Source organism: Notolepis coatsorum (assembly GCF_963971535.1).
Source record: "Notolepis coatsorum genome assembly, chromosome: 2".
Classification (NCBI taxonomy): domain Eukaryota; kingdom Metazoa; phylum Chordata; class Actinopteri; order Aulopiformes; family Paralepididae; genus Notolepis; species Notolepis coatsorum.
Genome location: NC_140166.1, coordinates 133,752,086 through 133,766,357, shown reverse-complemented (window position 1 = coordinate 133,766,357; position 14,272 = coordinate 133,752,086). Strand labels below are relative to the sequence as shown.

The 14,272-nt window shown below is 43.6% G+C and overlaps 1 protein-coding gene across 1 annotated transcript in view; it reads left to right on the top strand.

The window, feature by feature from the left end:
- Positions 1-14,272, top strand: part of phactr4b (phosphatase and actin regulator 4b) — a gene marked incomplete at its 5' end in the record, with an annotated part of 89,178 nt that overhangs the window by 55,613 nt on the left and 19,293 nt on the right.

The window sequence follows — 14,272 nt, the reverse complement described above, 5'->3', positions numbered from 1 at the left end:
GAGCGGTAGGAGCTACGCACGCTGCTGTTAGTCTAGTCTAGTCTCCACCATATCATCCATGGCTGAAACACAAAACCTCCTACAGTATCTGCAGATTTCACTTTGGATGATGAGAAACCTCCTATCTGCACCTATTCAGTCTGTCTGCAAGATTTTATTTTTTGCAGAGAGAGAGAGAGAGAGAGAGAGAGAGAGAGAGAGAGAGAGAGGAGAGAGAGAGAGCGAGAGAGAGGGAGAGAGAGAAAGAGAAGAGCGAGAGAAGAGAGAGAGGGAGAGAGAGAGAGAGAGGAGAGATAGAAGACAGAGAGAGAGAAGAAAGATAAGAGAGAGAGATATTTCTTCACACTAGTCTAGTCTCCACACATATTGATGGCTGAAGCACAAAACCTCCTATCTGCACATTTTCATACTTTCTGATTTCACTTTGGATGATGAGAAACCTCCTATCTCCACCTATCCAGTCTGTCTGCAAAATATTTCCAAAAGCCAAAAGCAGTGTATTGTATTGGTTATCCTTAACACTTTAATCGCCGTAAAAGGCTGGAACTCGTCTTTCCCCGCCATGCTCATTCTGCCGAAGACGCCGTAACACGTCTTTGATATCAATATTTCAAAAATCTGTGATCGAAATCATATTTCTCCTCCGGGACCTGAGATATACTGCTGAGCTCCACTCAACTGTCTAACGGTTCAAGAGCGCCATCTGGTGGCAGATCGGCCAACAGGAAGTGACGTGCCAAACAGGAAGTGCTCATCCATATTTCGTCCGGGCACTCGCGATCGTTAGCCGGACTCCATCTCGACACACTGGATTAGGGGTGGACGGTATGGTCTAAAATGTATATCACGGTATAATTTGAAGCATAGACGTAACGTATATATCACGGTATCAGTGTTTCCGTTAGAATAATTTTTTTGCCTGATAGGCAGGCTATATAAAGAATGACATCCTCAAGGCATGTAGATTTATAATATTTTAACTTAAAACTAGGCTACTTTTGCGTATAAAGTCATTATATTCCAAATAAAATAAGTCCCGAGTCCGTGCTGCTCCCATTGCAAACAGCCGTGCTGGATGCTGGATTTTGCTAGAAGCATATGTAGCTGCAGAGCCGCAGAGCCAGCGGCGCTTTCAGGTCTGGTCACAGCGCCGCTGGCTCTGCGGCTCTGCAGCTGCATGCTATTCGCAAATCCACTGCTGCACGCCGTCCTCCCGGCTCCCGCTGCAGCCGTCGTTATCATAACACTACACGCATATCATAATGTTTACAGCAAACTGTAGTTGATCACCAGGTATGTTTTATTAACGTAGAATAATTCATATAAGAAAAACGATAGGGACATCTCTTACCTTTCTCCACTGGTTAAAAATGCCAGGAACTGAAATTGAAACTTGCTGTGCGCCGCGGTGATATGTGTTTATTATGAAATGACAATTGCGTGTTGACACGCCCACTGCGCGAAGCCTCCTAAATAACTTTTTCCAGTTTGCACATATCTATTATCTATGACTAATTCTATCTATTTTTAGGGGCAAATGCGATTGAAATAGTCGCGCTGTGGTTAAATGACGTCATTGCTATTTTAGAGCTGCGCTACCGGTTACACGGTATAGTCAAAATCCATACCGTAGAGCAAATTAATACCGTTTATACCGTATACCGTTTATACCGTCCACCCCTACACTGGATAATCAATCGCTCGCCCTAACTCAATAAACAACGTTATTTGGACGTATATAGTATTATACAACCTGGAAATGGTTCATCTAGATCAACATCCCATAATCGAAAACTGTCTACTCCAAGCTGATCGTCCAATGGCGCGAGGAAGATACGGTAAGATCCAGCGTTATTTTCCAACATGTTCTTTACTAACTGCTCTGATGACCATATGACCCACACTAGATGAATGATATAACGTTGCCCACGGAATTATAAACGACCCCCCGCCCATCCGGTCAACATCAGATGATACGTAGTAACTTCTAGAAGTACCTCCAGTTGAAATTTTTTATCTGGCACCGATCGCTACCAAACTGTATTTGATCATCAATATAATGCATTTGGGGCTATAAATCAAGTTCTGGAGAAAGCTGCAGAAAACGATAAAAACATACTTATACTTTAGACCATATTTTAGTATGAATATGTGAATGAAAAAGTATAACGTTGCTACACCCTGAACAATAGATATAGGACATTGAATGGGCCATAATAATGTCAATTTAGCAATAGAATTTAAAAAGTTATAGCCCTGCAAAGAAGGGGAACTTCTCCATAGACAAATAGAGCTGGCTAGGGATGGTAAATTATGAATTTAACCATGGCGATCAAAGTGTTAAAAAGAATTGCATTCTGCAAGAAAACAACACCTAAAAAAAAGTGACATTTTCAGATAGGAGGTTTTTCGTTTCAGCCGTCGTTATGTCAACATGTGTATCTATGCACATCGTCAAAGCGCTGCTCAATTTACATGTAGCAGTTTAGCCAACTAGGACACGCAATTGCACATAGTGTGCATGCAACACAGGCACATGGTAAGCCAGTGCACATGGTACAGCCAAGTCTTCCGCGCTTGTGTTACATGCGGTGTAGAGAGGTTCCATCGACGCATCAACGCGGGCCCCTACTCATGCTGCTGTTAGCGTCAGATGGTGCAGAGAGAGAGAGATTTTTCACACACTATCTATTAGGGCTGTCTTAAATAAGCTTTGTTCGATGGGCATGGGATTCTTTTTTTTTGTGCAAAATCAACGCCTCTCTTTGTTAACTACAACAAGCAATGCTGTTTGTTATTTAAGATGAGGTCGGACTCGGCACTGACAGATTTGTGTTCATTGTGCTGCTTTTATAAAGCCTCGAATGACGGCTTACAATATTTCATGAACGCAGTGTTTCGTTTGTCTAATAAAAGTGCTGTACAAGTCCCACAACATAAATATATATATTTTTTTAATTAAATAAAAAAAATTATTTATACTTTTTTTTTCTCTCTTTTGAAGCCTCGAATTAAAATCGAATCTCGGCCCCGAAGCTTCGAATTCCAAAAAAATATTCGAAGGTCAGCCCTAGTATCTATTAGGGCTGACCCATATTAGTCGATTAGTTGACTAATCGGTCGAAAGGAGCCGTAGTCGACTAGCCAACCTCTTAGTCGAATACAAAAAAAAAACGTATATTTTTTTTTTACATTTTTTTTCATCATTCTTTCCAAAAGAAAAGAGGCCTAGAAGCGTGGCTAACGCTAATGGCACACATACCAGAGGCTAACTGCCTACGAAAACAGGCACAGAGGCAATGAAAGAGGATTTCACCCATCTAATGAACACCAGTGATTGGAATAACGGCGTTATAAATAACGGCGTTATTAACGGCGTTAGTTTTTTCAGTAACGAGTAATCTAACGCATTACTCTTCCAATCTTAATAACGCCGTTACCGTTACTGCCAAAAAATGCCACGCGTTACTATGATTGAAGCAGTTTTTTTCATCAGACAGATCTCTGCGCCAACACACACACACACGCCGCGCATTGCCAACACACACACACACCGCGCATCACCGACACACACACACACATACGCCGCGCATCGCAGAAACACACACCCCTGTCACGAACGCTGTTTCTTGCCTCCCACAAGCCGGCTGCAATGTGGACTAAGTCATACATAGCACACTTTTCACCTGCGCAGCTCGATCTCTCAGTGGCGAGGAGTAACGCGTGGGAGGCTCACGCTGCCCCCGACACTTCCTGATTCTACTGCGCAGGCGCACCAACCGACCTGTAGGAGTCGCTGTCCACAACGCCCGATCCCCACCCATCAGTTTCCCACCCCCTAATACGGCCAATGTGTATTAGTATGAACGACCAGCTAAACTGAAAGCAATGTGGAGCGCTGGGCTCGAACAGGCGAGCCCAGCGTCTCCGCATTCGTGGCGAGCGCCTTGCCCACTACGCCACGTAGCCGCCCCGGACAGCCCTAGTATCTATGCACATCATCAAAGCTCTGCTAATTTTTCATGTAGCAGGTTTAGCCAACTAGGACACACAATTGCACATAGTATGCAGATACAACACAGGCACATGTAAGCCAGGAAGTCTTCCACGCTTGTTTTACATGCAGCGTAGAGATTCCATCGACGCATCAACACGGCCGACTACACACACACACACACACACACACACACACACACACACACACACACACACACACACACACACACACACACACACACACACACACACACACACACACACACACACACACACACACACACACACACACACACACACACACACACACACACACACACACACACACACACACACACACACACATACATACACAAACGCATGCATGCACACACACATACATGCATCCATGCACACTTAATGCACACACACACACAAACACTGGTAATGATGTTATCTGTACAGTTATATAACCGTCTGTAGTGTGATAGTAAAGGGTTAACCTTCTGTAATGTGGCAGTGAAAGGGTTAACCCTTTGTTGTGTGGCAGTGAAAGGGTTAACCTTCTGTATTGTCGCAGTGAAAGGGTTAACCGTTTGGTATTGCGGCAGTGAAATAAGAAGACTATTCTCGAGGCAGCTCTTCCACAGCCTTCTACGGTTGCTTGCTGAGGATCACAGGGGCTCTGATGCCATGGAACCCAAGAGGATGATGGGAATGTTGTTGTTGTTGTTGTTGTTGTTGTTGTTGTTGTTGTTTTCTCTTCAGGGAACTTGACATTATCCCTGCTAGTGCTTGGCTGTCAACTGCGATTCCTTTGATCTTCTCTGCAGCTCTGAGAGATCTGATGCTTTTTAGAAGTGTTTTCTTTATCTTTTCTGTTATTACGTCAGCAGTGACACGGGTGGCTCATTTGTGCCATGGTTTTAATTTAGTTTTTTTTAAGAATTTAGCTGATTTGATGTCTTAGTCCAATACCTACACCCCCCCCCCCCCCCCCCCCCCCCCCCCGTTTACTTAACTCACTCGGCACTAGTAACAAATGAAAATAAATGAAACACGCTGCTTGGCAACAATGGCAACTAAGAACTAATAGATTGATTTCACACAAAATCAGAAACCTAGCTGTAAGATGAGACAGATCTGCTTAGGCTACGTTCACACTGCAGGCAAAAGTGGCCCAGATTTCTTTCAGATCTGTTTATTTCACAACGCAAATCACAACAATGGCATCTGATTTTTTCAATTCTGATTTGGGCCACTTTCATACATACAGTACGTGGTCCTGAATCAGATACAGGTCTGAATTTGTTTTGATTAGCTGGCCTCCACTGCAGACCTTGTAAAGTAACCTTCTGTATTGTCGCATTGAAAGGGTTAACCCTTTGGTAGTGTATTAGTGAAAGGGTTAACCTTCTGTAGTGTGGTAGTGAAAGGGTTAACCGTCTGTAGTGTGATAGTTAAAGGTTAACCTTCTGTAGTGTTGTTGTGAAAGCGGGTTAACCCCTTGTCGTGGTAGTGAAAGGGTTAACCTTCTGTATTGTCGCAGTGAAAGGGTTAACCCTTTGCCGTGTGGTAGTGAAAGTGTTAACCTTTTGTATTGTCGCAGTGAAAGGGTTAACCCTTTGGTAGTGTATTAGTGAAAGGGTTAACCTTCTGTAGTGTGGTAGTGAAAGGGTTAACCGTCTGTAGTGTGATAGTTAAAGGTTAACCTTCTGTAGTGTGGTTGTGAAAGGGTTAACCCCTTGTCGTGGTAGTGAAAGTGTTAACCTTCTGTATTGTTGCAGTGAAAGGGTTAACCCTTTGGTAGTGTGGCAGTGAAAGGGTTAAACCATACACTGTGACTTCAGTGTCCTCCTCCATGTGTCCGTTCACAGCCAAACTAAATAATCAGACCTGAGTTATACATCAGAATTTAGCACTAAGGTCTGCAGTGTGAACGTAATCTATCGCTGCAGTCGGTGGCAGAGAGATGGAAACATCCCTACATCCATAAAACAACCAAGGAACTCCCAAACGCTAGACATGTGCTACAGGAGCAGGATGGAAGAAACGGCCCACCGCCGCCAGTGGAATTATAGCCCTTTCACACCGGCAGGGCTCCGTGCCGCTGTTTTGCACACGGCACATTTTGAGTAAGGCCCCCCCCCCCCCCCCCCCCCCCCCCGTTTACAACGGAGGACGGTGGAACGTCGGTTCTGCTTAAATAGGTGTAAACGCGGGCTGGGTCGCCAGAAAAGCACCAAGGTTCAGAGGCTCCAGAACGGAGCCTGAACCGGAGCCATGTCTGTCTGAAAGCGCTATCAGTGAACCAAAAGAGAAGACTGCGACAAGGATGGATCCCCCCTGCCGCCCCATCTCTTTACTGTGTACATACGTCCATGCATGCGCTCGAGCTGAAGGCCCTTCCCGTCTCCTCTCCGTCAGCCTCCACCCTGCAGGGGGGAGACAACACCCAGCTCCCGCTCTACTGGTCCTGCTGGAAGCGGGAGTGCGACTACGACGTCTACCTGTCCTTGCCGGTCTACCTGTGCCGGCGGGCCGGAGGCCTGCGTTCAGGTAAAATGATGCCGCCACTGGCATCCCCCCCCCCCCCCCCCCGTCGGCTTGGGGTGCCCGTGTCTGGAATGCTTCTCTCTTCTCCTCGAGTCTGCGTTCTTCCATCGTGTCAAACTCCTTCTAATTTTCGCCTCTATGAACGCCTTGGATGCTAGACTAACCCGTTAACGGCCTTGAATGTTCTCCTGTGTAGACCTGGCACGACAAGAGGTTGCATGAGCGTAATTAGGGATGGGCAGAACTGGTTCTAGTAATAATAATAATAATACATTTTATTTATATAGCGCTTTTCAAGAACCCAAAGACGCTGACAATAAGCAAAACAAAGAACAGAGAAACATAGAACCACAGGGAACAAGCAACAGTATGAATCACAAGACATGAAACCACAGGGAACAAGCAACAGTATGAATCACAAGACATGAAACCACAAGTAACAAGCAACAGTATGAATACACAAGACATAAAACCACAGGGAACAAGCATCAGTATGAATACACAAGACATGAAACCACAAGTAACAAGCAACAGTATGAATACACAAGACATAAAACCACAAGTAACAAGCAACAAATATAAAAGCCAGTAGGGGAACAATCAGGGAAGTAAGGAAACTGAGGGGAGGGAGGGGGGGTGTGGGAGGGACAGGATACGGAGAGAAAGTAGGGAGATGGTAGGTTGGAGGAGGGTGGTTATGGGTAGGGAAGGTTGTATGCTTGGGAGAACAGGTAGGTTTTGAGTCGGGATTTAAAGGTGGAGAGTGAGGGAGAGTCTCTGATGGTCTGAGGGAGGGTGTTCCAAAGTCGGGGTGCAGCTCGTGAGAATGCTCGGTCTTCAAAAACCTTTTTGCGGTTGTGGTATATTCTAAGCACATACCTAAGGTTATTTACAGCACAATGAGGTTGTTATCTGGAAGGAGGGAAAGATCATAAGTGATAGAATGGTCTCCTCATCTGACTTCAAATATAGCCAGCAAGGAATAAACGTGCAGTCAAGACTTAAACCTGGTCTAAGATAGGCATCTTACTCTATATCATCACAACAGTGATTATTCCATACAGTTTACTCACGTCGCGGCAAATAGCAGTACAGTCTGTGGAACCGGTGGAGGCCAGAACCCCCTGGGGGTGGGAATATCTGTCTGGCCTCCCTCTCTCATCAATACAGTCTTCCAGTATCAACAGCGAGGAGGTCTGCTGGTGGCCCCATCCTTTTGCTGATAAGGAGGGAGAGGCCCCTTTTCTCCCCTCTGGGATGAATCAGACATTTTAACATTCCCTTTATATTATTTGATTTCCCCATATACATGGTTTGTGTAATGCATCTATGGACTATCTAGCATTAACCCAGTACAGTCATTGCTTCTAGGTTAATACCAAATAGTCCACAAGAGCCAGCACCAACCCTTATTTACCAGACTGACACTTTGTATTACAACTATGATTTAAAGCTTATATGGTTTACAACAAGAGTGAAATGACACTCTATTACCTTCATAACCAGATTGACATTCTAAATGATATTAAAATCTAATGAGTCAGTTACCTTTTAAATTGATATGGTTGAATTAGTTTCAGTCTAACCTTCTGTAAGTACATTCTTCTTTTAGCAAGTCTGTTCTCTGTTTAGACCAGCTTCCCTCTCCAAGTGGGGTGTAATCACCTACATTTACATACAGTCAACTCGAGATGGTGTTGTTTGTTCTATAGATTAGCCATTGCTTGAGTGGGGGTTGAGTGACTGTTGGGCTGGTGCAGCTGTTTCTAGCATGGTTCCTCATTTAGCCCTTAACAACTGAAACTCAGTTTATTCCAAACGGCACACCAGGCTCTTTGCATATATTTCTAGTTATAGACATATGGATTATGAAATACACAGTCAATGTTACCACACGGTCATCACAGCTGTTATGCCATTTACTATAATGCATAACTTTGAGTCTTCTATTTAGGGATGGGGAAAAACTCACAAAATTACTATTCGATAGTCACTGGGAACTATAGTCACTGGGAACTATAGACACCGGGAACTATTCGAATACTACTAACACCCCCATGATATTGTTTTTTTCTTAACACATTGAGTGCCACACCCCTTTGACCATATATGGGCTAGAGTGCCAGCGCTTTAGTCAATGGGAGGTCGGGAAATTTTGCGAAGGCTTAAACTATATCTTAAATTATGGCTATGGGTCTAAAACACCCCTCGCTTATCAATGACTTGCTTGCAGTCAACATGTACAAAACGGATTGTTTTTTCATTGGTACATTTCCGTTTTATACCGTTTTGAATACGAGTATAGTTTTGGAGAGTTCTAGTAATTCCAGAGAAATTCCGCGATAATAGCTCTTTAGTGGAATACACAAAACAAGTTGTAATTTTTCGGCTGATTTATGAATCGTTTTCAAATAAACGCTAGATTATCGATAGTATATGTGTACTTATGCACGCTAGAGAAGCGGGCTGAAAAATCTATTATCCATGACCTGGTCAGCGCTAACATGATCGCTATGAAAAAAAACATCTGATTAACCCAATACTGGTAAAATAGAGTCCTTACCTCACATCAGATGTTCTGCAAAAAGATTAATCCAATTCCTGATATTCCATTCCAAATATTGATTGCGTTTATTGATCCAACGTTATAGTCCAAAATGCATAATCGACGCTGCTCCCAGTGGGGGGACTCAATGCAATGGTATCCAGCTGCATGCCAGAGGAGGGGAAACCCCGGACCAGACTCTTTTTCTGATGCACATGCCCACCCAATCCGATCCAATGATGTGCAATACCATCTGGGAGACGATAGGTGGCGGTATTTGCCCTTTTCGAGCTCAGAGCCATTCACAATGATAACGTCAGGCTGGATCGATGAAAAATGAATGGATATTCCTAATAAAAGCAAAAACGAGAAAAAGACGAGAAAACTCGTCATTGGCACTCAACGCATGGCGAGTTAAGACGACTAAAGTCGTCGTTGGCACTCAATGTGTTAATAGCGAACGTTATATAATCAAGCAAGCTAGCTTGCTGCTGTACGTCATTGCTAACATCTAGATATTTGCGAGTCTAACGTTATTTCCAGGAACAAAGGCATTCATTCCCGAAAAGTTAAATCGGTGATGCTTGAAATATCTGAGCTTCCACATTAACATATGGTTTTGTTTTTGCTTAAAACGAACGTGAGATAATCCAACAAGCGAGCTAGCTGGCTGCTGTCATTGCTAACCGCTAATGCTATCGTATTTCTGGGAAACAAAAGCATTCATTCCGAGTGTTTACATCACTGATGCTTGAAATGTGAGAACTTAGTGAAACAACATGTGTAACATCTCCAGTCTCTCTTTCTTCATCTTTCTTGTCTGTTCTCCTACCTGGCGAACTGTACCCAGCATGCCGTTCAGCGGTGTAACAATCAATATGCTCCTCTCTCAATACACTACACAGTGTAGGTGCCGGTAAAAACAAGGGAAATTTAATATTTTTTAGACAAAACGATATTCACATAAACTACTCGATTCTTTATAATTTAACGACTATTCAAATATCCGAATGCCCATCCCTAAGCGTGACAGGTGCTGTTAGTGTGGCTGCTTTACGTGGGAGAGAAGGTCCTGTTTGAGTGTGTGTGTGTGTGTGTGTGTGTGGTGTGTGTCTGTGTGTGCATATGTGTGTGTGTGAGTGTATTTGTGTGTGCGCTGGCGGGTGATGGAGCGAGTGTGTCCTACTAGCTACCGTCGGCATGTGAATGAGGGAGATTCTCCGTCGACATTCAGCTGTGGCCTGTGCTGCCCAAGAGAGCCCCCATCAAGCTAATCCACTCGACATCTGCTCAACTGGAAAGGATGGATGATGGAGGGAGGAGGGGGGGATTCTCGATAAGGACTTGACTCCGCTCCGAGAGAGAGGAAGTCATAATCAGTTCACTCCATATTGCATGCTGCAAGTCTGGCACTCGATAATATGTCAAGCTCCCATCTCTGCCTCCGCAGCAAGTCTATCGCTTTTTTCCTTTAATACGTCTCGAAAGTGGTTCTGTGTCGATGCATTATTAATAACCCGGGTTGATAGGCAAAGGGATTAGATTAGATTAGATTCAAATGTATTGTCATCATTATACAGCACAGGTACAGTACAAGAAAAAGAGGTTTGGCAGCGGTAAAGTGCAATAGTAATATACAATGTACTAAGTGATTAAACTGGGTATAAAATATATGAATTAGTACTACTGAGTAATAGTGCTAATCAGATGTATGTACAGAGTTGTAGTATTAATATGTACAGTTAATATGTAAGACACATATGTATAGATATAGTATAAAAAGGAAGGAGGCTTGGGCGGTATTACGGTATACCACGGTATTTAGAAATACCGACGGTATTGAAAATCAATACCGTCAAAATCAGTTGGTTTCAGTTTATATTTACACTGAAACGGAGTTTCGACGGGGACTGCACACACACAGCACGGCCAGCAGAGGGCAGTTTCCTAATGATTGATTGGCTATTGTGAGTCACGTGAGGAGAACACAGAGGTGCATCACACTAACCTCAGTAACCTGTATGCATTTCCTCTATCTATTTAGCAGACTGCTAAAGCTTAAGCATCCTCAAACGTCCAGAACTTTCTAGCCTGTTCTAACCGGTTCTACTATGACATCATACTGAAGTGTAACTTGAATTACACTGTGACACGACTGCAGTTACAATAATAATAATACGTTACAATTGAACGATGAAGCGTCGAAGTTAACCACCGTCACTCCAGCCCACGATGAGCTCCCTGACCACAGATGGCTAACGTTTTGTCAAACGAGCTAAACTTGCACACACTGTCGCATTTGGACAATTAAAGGACTGGAGTCTGTTCGGATTTAAGCAAAACCCTCGCCTCCACGAGTCGCCAGTGGCTTCATCCAGCACAACGAGACTACAAGAGACGGAGGCACTTCTTTGGGAATGTAATATAAAACGGGGTGAGTGAGTGTTGACATTTTTTAATCATAATGCAACTGGCTCACGTTGATACGAAGCTAACTAGCTACCATTAGCTCACGTCGATACCTGGATGGTGGCGGCAGTGGCTACTGGCTACCTTCTGTGATTTGTTTACTTCGAGGTTGAAGAAAGTGCACTTTCAGGTTGAAAGAACGGCCCTAATCTCAACGTGTTTCAATATAAGCAAGCGTTATGTATGGTGATAATAACGAGTATATTGTTAGCTCCGCCGCTGGATGCTGCAGGCTTCTGGCTACCATTCTGAGAGCTAACGATAGTAGTACTGGATGCTGCGGGCTAACTGGCCATCTCCGTGATTTGTTTACCGTGTAACACGGGTTGCCACCCCCCCCCCCCCCCCCCCCCCCCCGCTGATGAAAATGAAAGTCATACCATATACCGTATACCGGGGTATTAGGTCATCACAGTATGACGGTATGAAAAAAATGATACCGCCAAAGCCTAATGCAGGTATGTACAGACAGATGTGGATAGATATATACGGTAAAAATAAATATAATATTATACATGCTATCATACAGAGTTATGTGTTAAGCATGTGTATAAGTAGGTATATATAGAAGGATTGTATACAGGTATATTTCAGACAGATATGGATATATATATATGCGGTATATTATACAGCATATAATTATATAAATGTATACCATATAAACAGCACTATTCTCCATGCTATATATGCTATATAGACTATATTATGAGGTAGGTAGTTGTGATTATTATGATTACCGTGTAGTATCTACAGATATGTAAAAAGGATTATATGCAGGTATGTACAGACAGATGTGGATAGATATATATATATGGTAAGAATAAATATATATATATATATATACGGTCTCTACAGCATTATACATATATATATATAATACGTATACAGTATGTGCATGAATATATAATGAAAACGTTTCCACTTGAGCTTTTCTCGTACGTTGGTTGTTTCCTCAGTAGCTGTTTGCACTGAGATGGTATTCTGGACCGCAGGTCTGAGTCCCCGGCCGTGTGATGCATGCGGGCTGCGCTCTCTCTCTCTCTCTCAATCTCTCTCTCTCTCTCGCCCTCTCTGCCCTCGTTCTGTGACCCGGGTCGCCGTGTGTGCAACTCGTATGTTTCACAAAAGAGCCCCCCCCCCCCCCCCCCCCCAACGTATGCATTCACGTGGTCGGTCGCATGACCCCTGAGTCGGAATACGTACGCATTCATGTGCACTCGGGCGCGTGAGCCGGGTTTTTTGTCGGTGTGTACTCATCTGGACTCGTCTTCACATGTGTACAATGTGTACAGCGTGTGGAGTTGTAAGCATGTGCACTCGCGTCACAGCCACGACCCTTGGGGGTAGAGAGAGAGGTTAAAGGAACATGCCAACATTTTGGGGGAAATAAGCTTACCGTCTTCTCCAGAGAGAGAGACAAGAAGATGGATACCAGTAAGGCTGAGACCACTTATCGATTTATCGATAATTATCGATAACTGCGTGAAATCGATAAGTGGGCATCATTTATCGATATTTTTATATATATATATTTTTTTTTAAATACTTTATACTATACTAAAATACTAGGTCTTGTGGCATGTTTTAGTTAAAACATCCCCATTTCATGTCAATTCAGTTGAATTGCAACTCTGCACTGTGCATTCAATATGCAGCGCACTCCTCCATCACATCCAGAGACCACCGACTGTAACATGAGAAGGATCACTGTGGTAGTTTTGAATGGAAAAATCTGTAACACTGAAGATGGCAGCAACAACAAAGAATTGCTGCAAAATAAACATACATTTGTTGTTTAAATTGTTAATTTTTTTGTAAACATAAAAAAAATATATATAAAGGTGGCGCAGTGGGCAAGGCGCTCGCCACCAACGCAGGAGATGCTGGGTTCGAGCCCAGCTCTCGGCATTGCTACCAGCTTGGCTGGTCGTTCATACTAATACAATTGGCAGTGTTAGGGGGTGGGAAGCTGGTGGGTGGGGATCGGACGTTGTGGACAGCGACTCCTACAGGTCGGTTGGTGCGCCTGCGCAGCAGAATCAAGAAGCGACGGGGGCGGCCGTGTCCCTCCCACGCAGACCCTCGCCGCTGAGAGATCGCGCTGTTTCAGGTGAAAAGATGCAACGGCTGCCTCCTCGAGTACCGGAGGGGACACGTGATGCAAGGCTTCGTCCACATTGCAGCCGGCTTGTGGGAGGCGTGGCCTAACAACGTTAAAGACAGGGGGAGGGTAGAATTGGACAATATACGAAATTGGGGACGGGAGAAAAATAGAAAAATGGGGAGAAAAAGTAGATAAAAAAAAAAATATATATATATATATAAATACTAGTGTTGTCACGATACTGGAATTTCGACTTCGATACGATACCTTGAAAAGTATCGATACTTTCAATACTTTCAATACCAAAAAAAAATTAGAATTCTTTTTTTTATTATTATAATAATATATATTTTTTTTTAACAAATTTTGCTTTTGTTGCTGGTTGATTCTCCTCAGCTTCTCTCTGGTACTATACGAGAAGATAAATACACTTTTAAAACCCTTTGTTTATCTTTAGATCAGAGAGAGAGAGAGCGAAAGAGAGAAAGAGAGAGTGGCTGCTGGAGATTTTAGGTCTACTGAGCGCACCTTTCTAGTTATGACCCGAAAACAAGGGTACTTGAGAGAGAGACGAGAGAGAGAGATATGCTCGGAGCATTTATTAACGTTACATTTTCAACAAC